This window comes from Pezoporus flaviventris, unplaced genomic scaffold (assembly GCF_033815535.1).
Source record: "Pezoporus flaviventris isolate CSIRO_AGI_PZ_B2104156 unplaced genomic scaffold, CSIRO_AGI_Pfla_v1 ptg000047l, whole genome shotgun sequence".
NCBI lineage: Eukaryota > Metazoa > Chordata > Aves > Psittaciformes > Psittacidae > Pezoporus > Pezoporus flaviventris.
The window spans coordinates 4,300,694-4,312,626 of record NW_026892595.1 but is presented as its reverse complement, the minus strand read 5'-3'; the positions used below and the strand labels follow the sequence as shown (position 1 = coordinate 4,312,626).

The window sequence follows — 11,933 nt, the reverse complement described above, 5'->3', positions numbered from 1 at the left end:
CGCCATTCAAATAAGTAGCTTGATTAATAATAGTAATAAATAATAATAAGAGCAATTATTTTAAATAAATCCTTGAACAATAACTATCTCATCTGACTTCTAAAGGCAAGTAGATATTATTATACTTTTCTCACACCAGTGAAATCTGAGGCCTAGAGGTGAAGTTACACGATCAGAGGAAAAGAGAAATCAGAACTGGGATTTTAAGATTTGCAAACTATTATCTCAAAACTTTCTAAAGACTTGATGACTTTGCCTTGCTGGATTTTCATTAAAATGTGCATTTAAAAAACCCAACTTGAATATGCCATAAAAAATGCTAAATGTTGTTCACATCCTCTTTCAATTATTATTTACATTTTGCTTACAGTAGCATAGAATAATGATATTCAAGTTATCTCTGTGTAGTTTGTTTGTTTATGGCACACCACAGTTACCATGGAAACAACCGCACTCCACATCTATGGCAACAGTCACAGTGGTGTAAACTGTGATACCAAAAGAGGAAGTAAGCTGAAGTTACTAATTCTAAGAAAAACTTCTCAAACTTAAATATTTCCTGTAACAAAAATCTGGTTTATGTCCCTGGGCAATTTTCATAACCCCTTGTTTCAGTCTCAGATCTGCTGGAGGATCCAAGATACTCGCACATGGACTTCTGCTGATGTCAAGAACGTCGTCTATGTGGGGTGAGCATTTCTCTTACCTCAGGGACTGTACTTGATTCAAGTCACTAACCACAGTTTGTGCGCATCAGCCCACAAAAGAATCCTGCTGCAGAGAGGGGTTGTATTTTCTCACATTATATCAAAGACATACAAAATTACTGTATGTTTTCCTGTACTTTACTCATCCACAAGAATTCTTTATGCCATTAAAAGAGAAAAAAAGAAAAAAATCCCAAACAAAACCCACCACCTCCCACCCCCACAAAAATCCCACTTTGACACAGTACAAGATATCCACATAATCCTACATTAAATATCCTCCAGAGAAGTTCAGACTCACCATCTGGATATATTGATCTCTCTCCATTAACGACAGGGAGGACTTAAGTTTGCAGGCGTCAGTAAACTGAATTTCACAACAGTTAAATGCTTAAAATAGTCTTTATAAATATCATCCTCCAAACACTGAAAACAACCATGCCATCTGAACACAAATGATGTACGCATTTCGTTTTAAATTAAACATACCCTCATAAAAACTACTTCAGGATTTGTTGGAGTTTGAGAATTTAAGGGCTTTTTTTCCTTTGAATTTTGCTATGAATGCATCCTGATTACAAGCTCTTACTGGAAAACTGACCACAGAAGGAAGTTACACAGGTCACAACTTTGTGTGTGTAGATAAATATATATACAATCTTACAAATATTGGAAATATATTTGGTCGCAACTGACAAAAATAAATGTATTAGAAGATATAATACATTTTGTGGTTGTCACTGTCAGAGATTAGTATGAGTTCTGAGGCCAAATAACTCAAAATTTTTATCATTTCCTGTAGCATTGGCTCTGGTCCAAGAGGCAAAAATGGCCTGCATGAACTTTGGACCATCAAGTGTATGATCCTGTGTTTTCAGATTTCCTGCATAAATCCTTTCTCTTAAACAAGCACTCAGTTTCCCAGCCAGCCTTAATCATAGCAGTTGTGAATCTGGAGACAATTTCCAGGACAAAAGATAGTAGGTGCAAAAGCCCTGGCTAAATGCAGAATTCCTCCAATGGAGCAGAAGGTTTCTATAAGGAAATCTCCAACGAGCTGCTTGCATATATTTATGTCTATAAACTTTATGGACTCTCACCCATTCATATGGACTGAAATTGTGTCTCATTGAACATTCTACCCATCTACACCTGGTGTGAGAACAAACTCGGATTCTAACTGAGTGGAGCATGCATGGCCTTTCATGAAGCAGTTACGCAGCAATTGCGTAATTTGTTTTCCATATTATAAACAAGGTGACATACAAGAGGAAGCAAAATTTTGCTCAACTAAAACATTGTGGGCAAACGAATGTAGATAAAACTACAATTTTCTATTATACTGTGCTATTATTACCACTGGTAAGTTACTGAATTCAGAATCACCATGCTGGCAGAAGCCCAGGGAGGCAAAGTAAAAAGTAATGTCCAGATTTTAATAGTTCTAATAATTATTTTGTAAAATGTGTTGTAAAATCTGAAATCTCAAGAAAGATTTTTCCATCAAAGCTAAGATTCCCAAAAAAAACCAGTGGAAAAATATTTTAATTGAAATACTTTGGGTTCCAGTCAAAAATGCATTGTCTTTCAATTTTGCACTGTAAAGCTGAGCTTTCCTATGAAATACCAAAATTTCCTTCTTTATATATATATACAATTTTTATTTTTATTTTTTTACTGAAAAGATAATGCTACCAGTGTTATCCTCTGAACAATTCAGATTAGCTCTATATTAGCACAAAAAAGTATTTCTACACCACTGAGGCACTGCTAGCAGGATAGTAATATAAGCTACTGCAACCTAAGGGAAGCTTCCTACTAACACACCGGAGCTGTGAGCAGCATTCAGTTTTTCACAGTAACTTCATTCATGATCTGAAAGAACATCTCAGTTCAGATTGAGGGTGATATTACATTGAGACATACGTCCAAAATTCCAGAAGGAGAGTAGAAGGAAAAAATATTCCAAAACTCTCTTTCAAATATGAGACACACATCCAGGGGTTAATGTGGCCAGAATAACTTGAGATTAGTAAAGAAAAAATGAATCATAAAAGACTTTGTTATTTAAGGTGCCTGCTGTAAAAATCTCAGGTTTTTGGACTGCATTGTGAGAGACTATCCTCATCTACATAAAATTGGGTCCATGAAAGTTGGATGATTTCATATTTGGTTTGATTGCTACATCAGCAGTTGAAAGGCCCCAGAGAAACCATGTCTTGTCTTCATTTTTGGGTATCACACTAAATCTGGCTCACCATCTATATCAGCTCCTTGACTCATACCAACTGTCACATCTAATCAAATTCATGAAGCAGTGCTACTTTCTTACCCTATAAATATTTGGTGAATAGTTTGGACAAGTGATACTCAGCTGATGATTTGTTTGCAAACTAATCATTCCAGCTATTCATCACTTGGTCTTTGTTATTCACAGTTGGTCACCCAGGTCACAGAGTGTTAAAGACATCTGTAAAATTGTGATAATTGTTTTTGGAGGAAGATGGCAGTTTTGATATATTCTTTTTGTTATGTGATCCATGGGATGATCAGAAAAACAATATTTTTATTTTTTTTTAAAGTATTTCCATTTCTATACTTTTCTGGCCTCTGACTTGATAAAAATTTTAAGAGCAAAATAAAGAGTAGAATATGATAGGCATTCTACTCATCCAAATGTCATTCAAACAAAATCTCCTAATGGATCTTGAGGGAGAAGACTTTTCAACTACTGTAGAATTGATCAGGACTGTGCTTTTGATCATATTACAGGGAAATCATAGTTGAAGAACTAAAAAGAAAAAAAAGAAACAACAACAACAGAATAACAGCCAAAACCTTTTAATAAACACTGATTTGTCTGCAAGTTGTGGATTAAAAAGAGGGAGGGTGAATGCTTCTGACAATTTCTAATACTAAATCCCAGAACACAGAATTTCAGGTCTGTGATTTTAAAGATAACCTGGTTTTTTGCTGGCCTGTGCCTGCTTTCATCTATGCATTCATACTGCAAGTAATCAGATGACTGCAGCTTAACGAGTTACCTTTCATTAACTGAGCCTGGGTGAGTGAAATATGTATGCTGCTGTCCCACTACATCTCCCAAGTGAAATACCTTAGCTTGAAGCACCATTTTAGTCATTGATTGCAAATGGTTTGGAGCACTTAGAATCAGCTGACATGCTTTAGCTTCTACATAGTAACCCTTTGAGGCACCATAGCCTGATCACTTGTAGCTATTATAAATAATCATGTGTACAAAAGCTAGAAGCAAATTATTCTTGCTTGCATTTATTTGTCCTTAGCAGTTAAATGGGTCCAGGCTAGAAGACTAGTTTTCTGAGGTATATGTACACAATCAATACAGGAGACAATGGAAAGAAAATGAAAAAAAAGTAAAGAGTCAAATCCTGTGATCAGTTCCTAGAAAAGCTTTACTACAAATATAACATACCCCTGTCTATGATATCCATTTGTCTATCTGTTGCTCTGCTTTATACACAGGCCTGCTAGTTCGTCTTCCCTCCCTTCATGCCTGTCCTCCTTCTGGAAAACACCTCTGCTAGGTTTATTGTCAGGTTTATTATTCAAAAAATTCTTATGGGTTCAACTGCTGAATTGCCTTCTTGATAATTCTATTGCGATGTCTCAGTATATTGTATCTTCATTCAAAAAGGGGTAAACAAGCATTTTCAGGGCTGATACAGACAATGCAGACCACAGCAAGGAGTTTGTGTCACGAAACAGGAACTAAAAGGGTATTAAAACTATCTATTTCAGAGTAAACTAAACCACATATTTTTGCACAGAAAAATAGCAATTATTTTAACTGTTCTTAGGACAGCATAGAACAAGGAGTTAAAATGAAGTGCTCAAGACTAGGTTGCATGGGGCTTTGGGTAACCTGTTCTAGTGGAAGGTGTCCCTACCCATGCCAGGGGGCTTGGAACTAGGTCATCTTTAAGGTCCCTTTCAACCCAAACCATTCTGTGATTCTATGAGTCTATGTCAGAGTATGGCAAGGGGGAGTATACTTGCTGAGCAGGAAGATCCTTCTATAGCAAGTATTTTAAGTCTTCTTAGAGGATACATGGAGAGAAATTGAGATAAATAATAATTAATGAAAGTAAATAATTAAGCCAACAACATCAAGCCTAATTTCTTGTAAAAAAAACAAATTACATTTATTTCAACGTCTTTGGCTTTATCTTAACCAGCAAGAGGTAGTTAGAACACATGCTAGCCCATTTCTCCCAGAAAATTATTCAGGTGGAAGTCAGTCTAAAATGCCAGCAGTTAATCTGCTCATTTGGCTAATACCATTTGGTACAGTGGCAAAGAGACCTAACAGTTCAGGTGAATTTACTCCTTGGCTCTCGCAGGTCTTGTAAAGTCCTCCTTATTATAAGCTTAGAAACAGATCTACAACTAGTATAAACATTGTTTTACATAGCCCCTCCAAACAAATATGAGGTGATTATAGCAATTAACATACATTTTTCTCATGCAAAGAATAAGTTCTGATGATTTTCATGGTTCTAGAAAGTTTAGGTACATCACTTCTCATCCTCTACTGGAATTTCACAGTAGACATTTTAGTTTGAGTTTGGAGATTTTTCAGTTTGTTTTTAAATGACAATAAACAAGAATCCCATGTGTTCAGACTTTTTGAGTTCAAAGCAAATACTTAATATGGCATTTTTTTCAATAAAATCATTAAAGACGCTGACACTGAAATTTATTTCAGTTTACAACCTGTCCTCATTTTTTTCCCTTGGAAGCTAATGCAATTTCAAAATACAAGATGAACATCCACAATTCTTTCCATTCATTATTTTTGTTTACTCTCTGAATCCCTTCCAGTTATTTGCTAATTCATTCATGTTTTGTGAGAAATCTTTTGCAAGATTTTTGAAAGAATCATAGGAAACACGCAACCATGTGGTTAGCTTTGAAAAACACATGACACGTGTGGAGAGAACTCTTTGTAGGACATGTACAGGAAAAAACGCACTCTTGTCTTTAATGTAAATTGCTACAGTAGAGGTTAATGTTACAGAAAATACCATCAACAGTTGTGAACTGTTGCCATTTTCATTAAGATAGAATTAAAGTGCACATCCATTGTGTAAAATATCTGGTTTATGGGAAGGTCCAGTTTTCTGCCTGGTGTTATCTGTAATTCATTTTCACATCTGGATGACGAGAATATCTGCTTTTACTTCCTGTAAAAAATAAAACCAAAAAAATCCCCAAATTAGCAACTGTTATCTGAGTTTAGTTTAGAAAATTTTAAAGCTTTAAACAGAAATCCCCAGAGGTGTGGACTCTACACTGAAGGCTTTTAAGAACAGATTAGAATAACATCTGTGAAGAATGACTTCACATCACTTAATCCCATCTACAGGGAGGACACTGAACTAGATACTTCCTTTTCTAGTCTTGTGATTTAGGAGTCTATTTGAAGGCAGATAGAGCCCTTCTTCAGGCTGCAGTCTAGCTTCCAGTCACCATATCCATGCCTGGGTCGGAATTTTAGGAAGAAAGTGAGAGACAACACTGACACAAGATTTAGCTCAGGTTCCCTCTGAGAACTGGAGGGGACTTCAATTCATTCCTCTTGTTATTAGCAAATAACAAGACATTGCTCATCATTCCACTCTCACTTTTAGATCAAAATTGCATCAAGAAATGATGAGAAAGGAAAAAAAATCTTAAAAAAAAAAAGGGGGGGGGAAATTTCTACCACAAGTAGCCCATTCCTGCAAGTTTCTTTTTTTCCAAGTCAACATCTTCCAACCAAAGCAAAACTAGCCCTTACCCAAGTAATGTCAACCAAGTGGAGGGGCCATAGAAATATTAATCTAGCAGCACAGCTATTTGTGATAGTCTGGATACTTATTAATTAAGACATCTTGGAGTGATAAAAAAAGACAAATGTGCTCATTTGTTTTCTAACCAAAGCTCACGACTCTTACAGTCAGGACTACTCCCAGTGTTTGAAAAATAAATAAAAGTGAGAGTGATATACATGGTTTGGGGATACATAATAGCCTTTTTCACTATGTTTTACTATTGTTGTGTATGTTAGACATAGCGACAAAGCAACAACAAAGACCCCAGTAAAAAAAAAACCTAAATGGTAAGAAAAGAAATAACACAAAGCCTGGAAACTACTCTGGCTCCCTTAGTAATAACTATAGCAGCTTTGACATTTCAGAAAAGTTTCCATTGTGGTTTTACACTAGAACCAGATCTAATTAGTTTCTGATGATCTTATTCTCATTTTAGAAGGAAATAAAACCTGATGCAATTTTTGAGGAACATGTGAAATATCTAGAAAATAGAAGGGAAAGAAAGGAAAATTGTGGATTTTTTCTTAATGTAGTAAGAACAACAGCAACACATGACACCCAGGCTGGCCTTGGCTATTTTAACACTTCAAACAGGTTAAGCTCTACCTTCCTCTTCTATGCAATATGGGAGGAACAGTGCAGCATCTCCTGCACTGTTGTATGTAAAGCATCAAATTTGATGTAAAACATGAAATTCCACCTACTTTCAGGCAGCTTTCCCTAGCTGCTGAGTTAACTAATGCCAGCTGTGATGAGAGTCAGTCACCTCCAGAACCAGATACTGATAACCTGAAGTCTTCTTTCTGCTGGGTCTTGATGGAGATTGCAGAACTGTCTTGCTGATGGGAGCTCTTCACTGTAGGATGAATCTCAGCTGGGAGATTCGGAAAAGCTCATATGAATGAGGCCCTCACCCCAATAGCTGTGGTCTGGTGTATTTAATCTGAAAGCTTTCAAATGTATTAACTAATATAGTAACACAGACTTTCCTTATTTACTCAGGATTTCCAACAATTCCTTGAAGAGTAGTTACAAAGATGAGAGGGCCAAACTCTTCTCAGTTGTAACAGAGCACATAGCAGGATGTCAAGGGCAGCAGTCAAAATGCAGCTTGGTAGGTTTTGTTTGGTAAAACAGACAATTTTTTTTTTTTATTGAAAGGATGAAGAAATGCTAGGAAAGACAGCACAGGGACTGTGGAATCTCCATCCCAGGAGATTTTAAAGATTTAGGGTAGACAAAGCCATGGTTGACTTGATCTGCTGCTGGTGACAGGCCTGCCTCAAGCAGGAGATTGGAGTGAAAGAAATCCCCTCCAACCTATATTTCTATTTTGTCATTTCAGTGGTTTTGTGGCATTTTCTTCCTCCAGCATCACAGCAGATGCTAAGCAAATCAACACGTCAATTGGGTCATCACATTCAGAAGAATGCAAGGGATATTCTCGTTATTAGTGAAATGCCTCAACAGATGTGTGGTTTGCATTGTTTTATACACATATAAATAAATCTCCATCATGAACAGTTTTTGCTTGTGTAGGAATGTAGCATCTCCTCCTTTGGCCATCCATGCAGAGCAATGGCTAAAGCGGCACTACTGTGCCTGGGTGCCTAGTGGCACAAAAGCAATTTGCAGCCAAGAGGGCAAAATAATAGATCAGCCAGCATTTGTAATCTGCATACATCTGAAATTTCAATCTGAAGTGAAGATCTAATATGTTCTCCTGCCAGCCGTTATGTGCAAATGGTCACTGTGTAGCATCTAAACCGATGCTGCATTGTTTTGACCTTTTATTCAGGTGTTTTACATTGGAAAAACAGACCTCTTTGAATTGTAAGAATGTCAGTCTGGTATGATGCCAGTTAATGGAATTAAATGAGAAAATTTTGTCTGGTAGAAGCTTCACTTTTCATACATTTTTCATACCGAATGTGAATCATATATATTATTTGAGCAAAGCACAAAACCATTATTTTCTAGAAGGGGTTAAAAACAGAAATACAGCAGGAGAAAGGGATACTTTTCTTTCTAGTGATGCATTTCACTGACAGTTCAACTATAAAGGGAATACAACAGTTCCTGGTATCCAGGAAAAAAAAACAAACAACACAACAAACCCCCAACCTGTCTGAATTAAGCTTGTTTCAGTAAATTAAAAATCCTCAACGAGTCAGTGGTTTAAAGAGCTGGTAGGAGTCACTACTTGACTTCCAGAGAAAGAGCAGCATACGTAGGGGTGAAAAGCCAATCCCTCTGGGCTCTGACTTACTGAGAGAAAGGTTATTCCATAACAGCCTGTCAACCTTCAGCCAAAACCACCACTGGCACTTTTCCCTCCTGGCCTTCTTTTAGACTCCTTCTTCTAGGAGCTGGAGAAAACTTCTAAGACTTCTCACAGGTCCTGCCCCAAGGCATGACCACCCCACACCCCCCACACCCTGCTAGATCTCACTTCTCATAGTTTGGGTACAAAACTTGCCTTGAAAGCCCCAGCAGAATTCCAGATGCTGTGTCCGTAACCCGCACCAGAAGCTTCCCAGGGCTTCATCCTTATCAAAACCCAAGGTATCCGAAAGATGTCCCTGGACTCTAAGTCAGAGTGCACCTTCATAGTTGTTCTGCTCTCATAATTTCACATGAAGCCCTACTGTAGTATTTGAGTGATAAAGGAATCACTTTTCGACAGAAAACCAAGAGTGTGTTTTTTTTAATGTTGAAAGCAGTTTTTGATTAAAGACTGATTTTTTACAAGCCAAAACTATTAATTTGATTAATGGTCACATTTTTCCTTGAAAATAACCTCAATGAAAAAAAAATTCCTTAGGCTTAATCTTGGGAACTGGGCGTCTAAACATCCCCTCAAGCTTTTACCACACGTGGCTGTAACATGCAGTTCAAAGATTTCACATGCTGCTGTCTTCTTGACACTGTTGGAGGGGAATAGCTGCTTTCTAACATGAGCCACGGATTCACAATGTCTTCATTTGGCCCGAGGAGTCTAATTTTAGGCAGCCAAGCTTCTTGTCCCGAATTCTTTGTGTCTCAGATTATCTACTTCTGAAATGGATATAATGCTCTTTGTTTCTCTCCGAGGGCTGACAGGAGGCTCACTTAATTTACATCCACAAAGCACTTTATAACCTAAGTAAAAGGTGCCTATTTAAATGTAGTGCTTTATTACAGCTCGGGAGTAAATGCTACTGTCATTTATCCCGGTGTCAAACAGGACTAATCCCACGGCACATGAAGGAACTGCACATGCGAAAAGGTGGCACAGGGATCACACAAGAGAAGAAAGAAAAGAGAAAAATCAGCGCAGTTAGTTTTACCCCGTGACTTCCCCTTCCCTTTCCGAGTAAAGCCACAAGAGGTTGCAATGAGCGCTGGCAGGGCCTAAAGCATGAATTGCCGGGTGGGCTGAGCCCTGCCGCAGGGCTCCCCTATGAGAAGACAGGCACCCAGAGACCCGGCACACATTTGGGAGGACAGGACGATATGTGTCCGTCCAGCGAGTGGGGGATGAGGGACGAAAGGGGCTGCAGGACTGCTGGAGATTCTCACTGCCAGGGGTCTGGCAGCGATTACACCGAGTGCCGTCAGCTGCTGACAGCTGAAGATGAGCAGCTTAGGCAGAAGGAGAAATCCTCTGGACTTACAGTAAATCCTGTGACACTGTATCATTTGACTCAATTAGCTCAAATGACTGGGATATAATTGAACAAACCATAACATGAGCAGTGACTCACACTGTGCCTCAAACTGCCCATGTCAGCGTGGCAAATTAATTCATAGGCTGTTGAGTGAAAGTTAATGGCCAACGGCAACGCTTGGCATATCAGAGGGGTGTCTCATACACAGGCAAAGTTAAAGAAGGAAGGGTTTTGTGAAACTCTTGATCTGTCCACTGATTTCAAAACCAAAAGTGAGCGAGGGTTAGAAACAAGAGCCCAAAGTGGAGGTCAACAAAAATCAGGAGCAGAAGTTATTTCTGGCACCGTATCTGGTAGCTGTGCTTGAACGTTGATGATTAACATATTATGTGTGTGTGTGATGCAAGAGGCACGGTAAGTGGTTTGCTTGCATATTCAGCTCTCCAGCCTGTTCACTTTGTCCAGACAAAATCCCCAACATAAAAGGCTTATCTCGCAAATTAGCCTGCACAGTCATCCCAGGATTTTATTTATTTTAAGCTGTGGGCCCCAGCACACAGACACACCCATTAAGAAACAAAAAAACAACTACTGCCCTTTGCAGTGGTGTTTTCTAAATATTTTTTCCCAAAACTCTTTTTTTTTCTTTTTTTTTTTCTTTTTTTTTCTTTTTTTTCCCTCATAAGTGGCCAAAAATTGCTGGACTCAATATACTGGCAAGTCTGACAATAAGGGAGACCCACATCTGGCTCTGTTTGATACTGGTTAATTTCATAGTAGGATCCAGGGCTGCTATTTGAACACACACTGGTTGTGGTGTAGGGGAAAGTGTGAACTGAAAGAAGGGTTGGTGAGAAGCTAAAGAGAAAAGAGACCTAGGAACACTTTGAAATAGTACCAGGGAAGTGAAAACATGAAGTGGTAAAGTAGCAGTGAAAAAACGAAGGTGAAAGGGAAATATGGAAACCTAAAGGGGAAAAAAAATAATGAAGAAAGAACATTTTTGAAGGATTAAAGGGTCAAAAGAGATTGTTTCAGGATAAAGCTCTGTACCTAACCCTATAAAAATGCACATCTGTATTTGTAGTGGGGTGCATGGCAGGGATGAGATACATGACATGTTTGTAAAACAGTTGAAGCTCTGCAGGATGTGCTGATTTTTTCAGATCTTTGCCTTTCTCAGAACTGCTTAATAACTGTAATTTCAACTAGTCCAGAACACATGATAGTGTGAATCATGGTTCCTGTGGCAAATCTGTGGTAAGAAATTGTGCCAGCAGTAGTATAACAGTTTATTAGAAGGTGAGCATACGTTTTTCATCCAAACATGGATATAGCAAAGGCATTTTGAAGACTGAAAGTCTGTTAATCAAAGCAACATGTGTTTGTTTGAAAAAGAAAAACTCCTTATACCCTAAACACAAATTAGTCCACCCTCTGCTTTTGGTCATTGCAATTAAATAAAGTTTTTTTCTTCTATAGGGAGACAGAATTAGCAATACTCAGATGTACACCACCCCAAAAATATGTTATCTCTTTAATTGCACAAATACTCCATTAAGTTAAAGAAGGTGGCCTAAAGCACTGAAATTTGCTATTCAACAGCTCATCAAAGGCTTTAAAACACTTTACAAAGTAGCATAATTTCTGACTGAAGATTTCTCCAGATAAATGTAGAGGGCACATTCCTAGCTGGTATAAAAATGAGGTAAATCCAATTA

The 11,933-nt window shown here is 37.9% G+C and overlaps 1 long non-coding RNA gene across 1 annotated transcript; it reads left to right on the top strand.

Annotated features, from left to right (window-relative positions):
• Positions 1-443: 443 nt before the first annotated feature.
• On the top strand, positions 444-7,961 carry LOC133276811 (uncharacterized). Its single transcript, XR_009746009.1, has 3 exons — positions 444-508; positions 622-689; positions 7,565-7,961. It is a non-coding gene; the product is annotated as an uncharacterized LOC133276811 (long non-coding RNA).
• Positions 7,962-11,933: the final 3,972 nt, after the last annotated feature.